This window comes from Patella vulgata, chromosome 3 (assembly GCF_932274485.2).
Source record: "Patella vulgata chromosome 3, xgPatVulg1.2, whole genome shotgun sequence".
NCBI classification, from domain to species: Eukaryota; Metazoa; Mollusca; class Gastropoda; family Patellidae; genus Patella; species Patella vulgata.
The window spans coordinates 72,535,626-72,545,653 of NC_065881.2; the positions used below are offsets into that span (position 1 = coordinate 72,535,626).

A 10,028-nucleotide genomic window follows, 5' to 3' on the forward strand; every position below is an offset into this window, starting at 1 on the left:
CAGAACGATACCAAATCAATCAGAGGACAAATAATGGAAGTAATGTTTTCAGCATTGCTTATCTTTATTTCCAGCGTCGATCTCCTTTGTCTAACGTTTTAAATCTAATATAATATATGTTTAATACTACTTTAAATTGAATACAACGGGTGTAACCAATATAATATATCAATAACTCATGACGTGTAACCTGCTCCTGGCGATTCAAGGAAAGAAATGGGTAATTTTTGTCTACTTTCACTTTTAATTTATTGTACGTAAAACTCTTAAAACTATGTAACACTGTCAATTTGAACTCGGTTGTATTAATTGCTAGTATACCAAAACAAAACGTTTTTTTTACCCCCCAACAAATATATTCAAACCGACTTTACCTCTATTTTGAAACTAGCTAAACCTGATCTTTATTCATCAAAGTTTATATTTATTTTGAATTCCCTAATTATTTTCAAACCGTTTAGCCTATCCAGTGTGGAAGTTGCTAGTTGGGAGTTATGATTAGCACAATTTTAAATTCTTTCATTAAAGGGATTATGTTTATCAGATGGATGTGGCATTTTAGAGGAATTTTAGAATGCTGGAGTAGTTTGTCGGCGATATCACTTCGGTGGAAGCGGACAATAAAGATATTTCACAGACAAGCTGGAGTAAAGGTAGCGCTGGCCTCTGGAATCCACGTCTGTCAGCAAGTAGTAGTCGGTACCTGTGTACGAAGTAAAGTATCCTTAAATCTTTAAATCACTTCATACCACTTCCGATTTCCGGAATTCTTGTACCGAACTTCGGTGGTACTTTTATATATAAATAGTACAACCTTTTTGTCATTTTATATTAAAGAATTAAAACTCAAGATATTTTTTTATGAATGTAACTGTCAGTCATTGCTTATGTGAAATTGCTGTGTATATGTATGAGATTTATAGACCCTCCAGATATGACGTAATAAACCGTATGCCTTTGTCTAATATAACGCAGTTTGATTGGCTATTGCATCAGTTGGTCGAGGCCTTTCTCACGCTCGGTATACAAAAAATGCACATAGTCCACACGATAAATAACCCGACTTTCTCTAGACTGGAAGTAGGTCCTCAATATGTGCACATGAAACTAACGTGTGCACGTATTTCAGTGACTTCTGTCCTGACCAAGTGCACAGATTTTTTTCTGCATGTAGGGCATTGCCTTTTACCAGAAGGAGACTGGAACTTATTTGATGAACTGCTCCGACTTCCCTCAACCTTTCTTTATTACTTTCAAACGTGCCATATCGACGGTCGGTTGAATACTGAACAACAAAAACTAAAAGATCAAAAGCCGCTGAAGAATGTTTACAACATGCATTGGGGTGTTTTATAACTAATTCATAAAGAACATGATGTGCTGAATGGTGTTCACGGGGGAAATTGCCGTCTGAAAAACAACCCTAACTCATGGTCCACAATTTAAATAAGTGCCTAGTCTTACCCATGACCCACCTACAGTGTCCACAAGTCTTATGCGGGACCTATTGTGATCCATGATCAACCTAGAGTGCCCCACTATATTTATGTGTGCCCTAGAGTGACCCATTACCCACCTAGAGTTCCATACAATTTGTATGCATTGTCTGGCCTAACCCATGACCCACCTAACAATTTTTGTGTGCTTCCTAGGGTTTTTAGGTTGTTTTTTGGGTTTTTTTTTAAATTGCTGTATACTATAGTCATTTTCATAGTATATCTGCAAACACCTACTAGATAACTAGATAACTGTATTTTTAGGTATGTACTCATCTCATTCATCTCTTGTCAATTGACATCTTTAGATTTACCACCTCACAATTAATTGAAAGATTGTGTAGATTAGATAATTTTCCATTCTTCAAAATTAAGCTCTATAAGTAGTCACCAACAATAAACCCTAATAACATGTGAAGCCATGTCTATTTCAATTAAACATCAGTAGTAGTTATCTAGTAGGTGCCCGCAGATATACTATGAAAATGACTATAGTATACAGCAATTTAAAAAAAAACCCAAAAAACAACCTAAAAACCCTAGGAAGCACACAAAAATTGTTAGGTGGGTCATGGGTTAGGCCAGACAATGCATACAAATTGTATGGAACTCTAGGTGGGTAATGGGTCACTCTAGGGCACACATAAATATAGTGGGGCACTCTAGGTTGATCATGGATCACAATAGGTCCCGCATAAGACTTGTGGACACTGTGGGTGGGTCATGGGTAAGACTAGGCACTTATTTAAATTGTGGACCATGAGTTAGGGTTGTTTTTCAGACGGCAATTTCCCCCGTGAACACCATTCAGCACATCATGTTCTTTATGAATTAGTTATAAAACACCCCAATGCATGTTGTAAACATTCTTCAGCGGCTTTTGATCTTTTAGTTTTTGTTGTTCAGTATTCAACCGACCGTCGATATGGCACGTTTGAAAGTAATAAAGAAAGGTTGAGGGAAGTCGGAGCAGTTCATCAAATAAGTTCCAGTCTCCTTCTGGTAAAAGGCAATGCCCTCCATGCAAAAAAAATCTGTGCACTTGGTCAGGACAGAAGTCACTGAAATACGTGCACACGTTAGTTTCATGTGCACATATTGAGGACCTACTTCCAGTCTAGAGAAAGTCGGGTTATTTATCGTGTGGACTATGCGCCTTTATTGTATACCGAGCGTGAGAAAGGCCTCGACCAACTGATGCAATAGCCAATCAAACTGCGTTATATTAGACAAAGGCATACGGTTTATTACGTCATATCTGGAGGGTCTATAAATCTCATACATAGTTCATATTCTGAGCAAAAACCAGCGGCTATCACATGGAATGGAAGTTCTTGTGCCAACTCAAACCGCATTCATCAAAGAACTGTTAATCATTTACACAGCAATTTCACATAAGCAATGACTGACAGTTACATTCATAAAAAAATATCTTGAGTTTTAATTCTTTAATATAAAATGACAAAAAGGTTGTACTATTTATATATAAAAGTACCACCGAAGTTCGGTACAAGAATTCCGGAAATCGGAAGTGGTATGAAGTGATTTAAAGATTTAAGGATACTTTACTTCGTACACAGGTACCGACTACTACTTGCTGACAGACGTGGATTCCAGAGGCCAGCGCTACCTTTACTCCAGCTTGTCTGTGAAATATCTTTATTTCTCCGTTTCCACCGAAGTGATATCGCCGACAAACTACTCCAGCATTCTAAAATTCCTCTAAAATGCCACATCCATCTGATAAACATAATCTCTTTAATGAAAGAATTTAAAATTGTGCTAATCATAACTCCCAACTAGCAACTTCCACACTGGATAGGCTAAACGGTTTGAAAATAATTAGGGAATTCAAAATAAATATAAACTTTGATGAATAAAGATCAGGTTTAGCTAGTTTCAAAATAGAGGTAATGTCGGTTTGAATATATTTGTTGGGGGGTAAAAAAACCGTTTTGTTTTGGTATACTAGCAATTAATACAACCGAGTTCAAATTGACAGTGTTACATAGTTTTAAGAGTTTTACGTACAATAAATCAAAAGTGAAAGTAGACAAAAATTACCCATTTCTTTCCTTGAATCGCCAGGAGCAGGTTACACGTCATGAGTTACTGACATATTATATTGGTTACACCCGTTGTATTCAATTTAAAGTAGTATTAAACATATATTATATTAGATTTAAAACGTTAGACAAAGGAGATCGACGCTGGAAATAAAGGTAAGCAATGCTGAAAACATTACTTCCATTATTTGTCCTCTGATTGATTTGGTATCGTTCTGAAGTGATACCCAGGATAGTAATCTGTACTTAAATTCAGTTGACCCTTGGTTAATCTTGTATGTTACTCATGCCTATTATATAGGAATCTCCGAAGAGTTGTCTTAAACCTAGCGTACATACTTTCTCTTGTCTATACACATGGCTGTTCAGGATATGCCACGACTGATTAAAATAATGGCTTGCATTCTGGCTATTTAAAATCTGCTTCACTTGACAGTGATATCGCAGACAAAAAGTATGTGAAAATGTTGCTCCTAGTGGTGACTGTTCAAACAAAACTATCACCCCTCGATCAGCTATTCACTGGCGTGTAAAACTGTGTTAAATGCTATATCCGGCTGAAAAACAAACTTGTTCTTTTTTTCAGAAAATGAAGAAAGGGTCCATATTATGTGTATGTGTTTTGATGTTATTAATGTCTGAAGTAGAATGCTATGGTAAATATGTAAGTTCTACTTTCAAATTATAAACCATCTCCAGGCTTGGTAGGGGGTAGAATTTATTTATAATCAATACTCCGTTTCGTTTTAAAATTATATATAAACCTTGTTACGCCATTCATGCATCGTTATTTGAGTCTAGTGATATCTTGAATGAAATGCCATATACATGTACAATAAATTATATTTATTTTAAAATTGAAAATGGTCATTTCTCTTAAAACAGAAAGCAGCGAATAATCTTAGTCTTCAATAGATATAATCACTGCGTAGTCTAATGGGTAACATGCAAGGACCCCGAATTTCCCGAGCCTAAGAGACGAATGAATTTGTAACTGTTTAACTATGGAATGTTTTCTGGGAAGTTGGGGATGCGACGGACAGGATGCTTAAAATTGACTACTCCCACCTAGATCATCGTCAAACGATTATAGGGCTAATCAATACACTGATTTTGTGAGGATGATAAAACGGCATTTAAAGTAGCTAAGTCTTTAACTCAATATCATCCAAAGTCATCGACATTGAAAAAACGAATTATTTGTCAATTTAAATCAACATTGGTGTTGTGACCTTACGGGGAAAAGATGGGCTTCTGATATCCAATAATTAAGAGAAAATAAACATTTTACCGTTGGTACACGAATCGTGTACCATGGTGCATTTCAGCGCCATTTTTAACAAGGGACTCGTATAGAAAGAGGCTAGATATATTCCACAAGTCATGTCAATCGGTGACGCCATATTCTTATCTGGAGAGCATTCGCAATAAATTCGGTATAGAGTGGAATAACTAGGCGCTAGAGATTGCCATTCGATTGAGACTTCTGACGTATTTCGCCGAACATAACTGATTAGAAATTGCAATAAAAAGAGAAACGATTGAATGTAAAACAGTTTATATACATTCACATTACATCATTATATGCGTTGCGACCCATTTGTGTCAATTTCTAGATCCAAAATATTAGCGATTTAGCTCCTTTAACTTTAATCTATTTGTTATTTTAGGTCTTCAAAGGCGTTCCGTAACAGGTTTTCTATCGAACATATTTGAATTCTTGAAGGAAGCAGTCCAAATGGTAGTGCGCACTGTAACACATTTCGTAGCGACTTCCTGGCCAGTTGAATCAGTATGTGGGACATACTTTTATTTGAAGAAGTGCACAGATATTATAAATAACTGTGGTTTCATTTGTGATATATTAGGTCGTGTGTGTGGTAAAATGGCAAGCAGATATTACCATAACACTTTTGTGTGACAAAGACGCCACGGTTTATTCAGTCATAAAAGACAATCTTATTGATTCAGTATCATATTGGGTGAAAAAGGTTTTTTTTTAAATGATTAATGAAACAGCGGGGCAGAGACTGGATGGTCACTTTCAACATGCGACTTAATCTATTACACGATTTACAAATATATCTAAGGAAATTAATATCGAAAATAATACTCTTTGTCCATTATGTAAGATAAGTGATGAAGAAAATTTCATTCTTTATGTGTTTGTAAGATGAAAATATATACTTCAATAATGTTACAATAATGTAACAACTACTTACTGGAATAAAGTATCGATTTTATTTTAATCTTCTGGAAACTAAAAAGCACCTTTTATTAATATTATCGACACCTGCACTAGAAAATATGGCCATGTAGGTTGTTTTGGAACACGGAAATTCGCGGGAGACTTTTCAAAATGACTGTAAATCTGATAGACATATCAATAGTAAGCTCAAATCTTGACTTACCAAAGACTGTTATGTTGTACTGTTAGGGCTTCAAGCGATTGATCTGTGTACAATGTGAACAAGATCGGCGAAGGAGATATAAAGTTGTACCTTTTTATAAAATGTAATGGCCGAGAAAGTTCATCTGGATTTTCTGGCGTGTTTTCCCTTTATCAGTGGTTCAGGACGTAGGGACTGTCACGGACAACTGTCTAGTTGTTCGGATGACACGGAAACCCGAGGCGTGTACGTAAAATATCCCGTGACAATTGGAATGCGATATAAAAGTAGACTGTAGCGCCGCTGTCTGGGCAAAATGTCCCCATAGCACACTGTATGGAGTATGTCCGTCTTCATTCGCCCAGTCTGAGCAGAAAAGTAGGACGTTAAATCAAATTTCATTGCATTACAAATTATAATGGGAAGTAACTCTATTTTGCAAAACCGCAGACTAAGACAAGCTACAGACCACTAATGTTTTCCCCATTGACTTTAATGTTATTTCTCGTCTCTTAGACCGGCTCTAAGTTTTCCCCAAATTTTCGTTGGGTAGAACGCTTTCTACCAGAGATGGAGCAACATGTGGCAACCTCTTGCCCAAAAGCACGTATGAGGTTCACTATGGAAAACTTGAGATACATAACCTGGAAGTAGAGATAATAAAACATGCGATTTTTGACCCTACATTTCAACCTAACCTACCTCTCAACTCTTGGATCCTTCCGCGTCAAAATCATGAATATTCACCAAAACCTGGCAGAAAATGCATTTTCCAATCCTTTTATTCCATTCTACACCAAAAAGTCAACAAAAATCGCCATGCAAAAGGGGCAAAATGGTAAAGAGAGAGAAAGACTAAAAATAACTTTCGCCCTAGTGACGGTATAGAACAATTTGGTGAGCTTAGTCCAGATAGCTTCGATGATAAAATGAAAAGTTTTTGAAATTCTATATCTTGAAATTAACCTTTAAATCAAAATTTGATGAAATTTCAATGAATAACATTTCTTTTGAATTTCAGAATTCCAAATTAGTAATAAATTTCAATGAAAAATTTCCCTTTCTAGCAGGCAAACATCAACAAATTAAAGTCACTAATCAGTTATATCTATTTAAAATACATAAATGTGCCAATCGTATACCATTTATACTACATGATTTATTACAACCTTTACCACTTTCTCTTACTTCGATTTCCAATAGTCAGGGCATCATCATGTTAATGAAGCAACGACCGCGAATTTTACATCTTGCCGCTGCTAACCTAGTCAGAAATACCAGAACAAATTACACGTACTTCATCTCCTTTTACTACTGAACATTAGCCTTGTCCAATCAAAGGCCGTGATACAAACACACTCAAATCAAACATGGCGACCTCCATGGAAACCTTAACATTGAGAGAGAGAGACCGAGAGAGATGTGGTTTTAACGTCCACTCGACGTAGGGGTCTTTAGAAGTGGGAGAAAACTCCTTGTCACGTACAACCGAGGATTCGAAACCACGCCACTTGACTCAATGACAGGCTTTATGATACAGCACGCACGTGCTCCATTCGGCCATCCAACACCCCGCTTAACATTGAACGAACCTTGAACTTTGCAACTGGATTATCACCGGTAGACACATTAGCTGGAAAGAGCGAGACTTGGTATTCGCATTGGTATTTTCTATCAGGGAAATGAAATGAAATGGGGTTTAACGTCCTACTGTTCTGCTCCTATACTGGGCTAATGAAGACGGGCATACGCCTACTCTTATATCGAATTCCAACTGCCGGGGGATCTTTTACGTGCATTCCAATATATACACGGGACCTCGGTTTTTCGTCATATCCGAAGGACTAGACAGCTCTCCTTGTCAGGCCCTCCGTCCTACATCACTGACAAGGGGGAACCACGCCTGAAAATCTGGATGAACTTTCTCGGCCAATGCAGGGATCGAACACCCGACCTCCACGCTAGCGAGCCAGCGTCTTACCCACTTAGCCACGTGATCCCCTTCTATCAGGGAATCTGAGAGCTCCCCCGGTGGATGAGTAGCCAATCGATATTATTTTTACGTGAAGGGTTTGACAAGAGTTAAAGCAAGATGAAGCTTTGAGCTATAGGATCCGTGTATTAATCAGGTTCCGTTTATACCTCATTGGGGGGGTGGGGGGTGGATGGCTGAATGGTTAGCGTGCGCGCGCTGTATCATAAAGTCTGTCATTGAGTCGACTGGCGTTGTTTCGAATCCCCGGTTGTACGTGACAAGGAGTAGGGTCGCCTGTCCAACCTCGTGGGTTTTCTCCGGGTCCTCCGGTTTCCTCCCACTGCTAAAGACCCCTATGTGCAAGCGAATTATTGAAATAAAAAATTTAAAAGAAAAACCATATGTTAGTCCCGAAATGACCTAGTTTGTGTCGAGTGGACGTTAAACCCCATTTCTCTCTCTCTCTTATACCTCATTGAAAACATCATTCTAACGTGTTATCGTTGTGATCCGATGTTGCTACATTCAGAATTGCAATATGCAAATGTATCTCTCGGGCAAGATAGACGATCACCAATTTATAAATATTCCGGCGACAGCAAAAACATATTAAAAATATTCCGTGGCAACCATTATGTGTCCTATCTTGTTGTCAACTATGTAGACTGTTCGAACATTGGGGGATTATGTATGGGTGTGGGGGGGTGAGTTGGGGTATATTTTATTCATTGTGACTTTTATTTACTTTTGCGCCTGGAAAAACGCTTTATTTCCACACAAATCAAAGCGATTTATCTTCTTTTAGTGTTTTTCCACAATGCTATGAATTTATGATCAAATTAAACTATACTTTGGATTTCGGTAATACTATTAATTGCATGAATAAAGATCTGCTCAATCATTCTAGAAATTGGAGTATCTATGGTTAAGGGGAAATAACTCTATTTTTAGGACATCACAAGCTTCATTAATTTTGATGATAAAATATTAAATATTAAAAAAATATTGAAACATAATATAAGCAAAAATATAAATAATAAGTTTTTAAATCATTCTGATTCCAAAAACAGCAAAAAATTATAACATGTATTTTATACTTCTAAAACCCTAAACCTTTGAATCAGTTTTGATATTTGGCGCGAGTTCGTAGCAAACAAGCCAGTAACTTGTGTTCGTCCTCATATATTAAAATCGAATTTTTGGCAGTCAGCACAAACGAGTGTCTGGCCGAAACAACGATGTAAATTGGACATCCCTTTACTTATGAAGTATATAAACATAGATCGTATGTAAGATGGATAACTGACCCTGCAGTATCTATCATTGGACGATGAATTAAGTTGTACATCGCATGCGCGAAGGCTTGGCTATTATTTATGAAGCAGAGTCATATGAACTGATATTAGATGTTATTATTTTGTAATAATTGTACTTGAGATAGCGACTGGAAAATTTGAGACAACTTTCCTATATTTATGAAGTTAAAAATAACACGAAGACCGTATTTTTTAATTCATTATTTATATTTTTAAAAAGTACTTAAAATATAGATTCCATGGGCCATAGCACATTGCAAAGCCTATGCATGAACTGATATTTGATGTTATTATTTTGTAATAATTGTAATTGAGATAGCGACTGGAAATTTTAAGACAACTTTCCTATATTTATGAAGTTAATAATAACACGAAGACGGTATTTTTTACTTCATCTTTTATATTTAGAAAAAGTACTTACATTTTAGACTTACAGATTATCTTGCATTTCTTGAAAAAATAAAACTACTTTTTAGTTTTGGGTCTTTTATTATATTTGAGAATGTAAACATCATGTGTATTTTTGTAACCAAACTGATTCTTCAAAACTATTTTGAAAGAAAAAAAAAAGATGCATTCAAAATATTTTCGTAGAAAAAAAAAAAAAAAAAAAAAAAAAAATCTTGATATTAGAATCATGTGTCTTTATACTTGAGGTTTTTAATTCATAATGATTCATTACAAATTTTTTCCAAAGAAAAAACTACTCATCTGAATATAAGGATTATGTACGCTGGTGTTGGCCAAGAAAGTTGTCCGGCATTTCGTAGCACGGTTTCTCCCGG

At 36.3% G+C, this 10,028-nt stretch overlaps 1 long non-coding RNA gene across 2 annotated transcripts; it reads left to right on the forward strand.

The window, feature by feature from the left end:
• Positions 1-3,590: 3,590 nt before the first annotated feature.
• Positions 3,591-5,653, forward strand: LOC126814758 (uncharacterized). Of its 2 annotated transcripts, none has more exons than XR_007677747.2 (3): positions 3,591-3,718; positions 4,149-4,226; positions 5,233-5,653. It is a non-coding gene; the product is annotated as an uncharacterized LOC126814758 (long non-coding RNA). The 2 variants fall into 2 exon arrangements; XR_007677746.2 differs by having other exon boundaries at positions 4,149-4,218.
• The last annotated feature ends 4,375 nt before the right edge of the window (positions 5,654-10,028 follow it).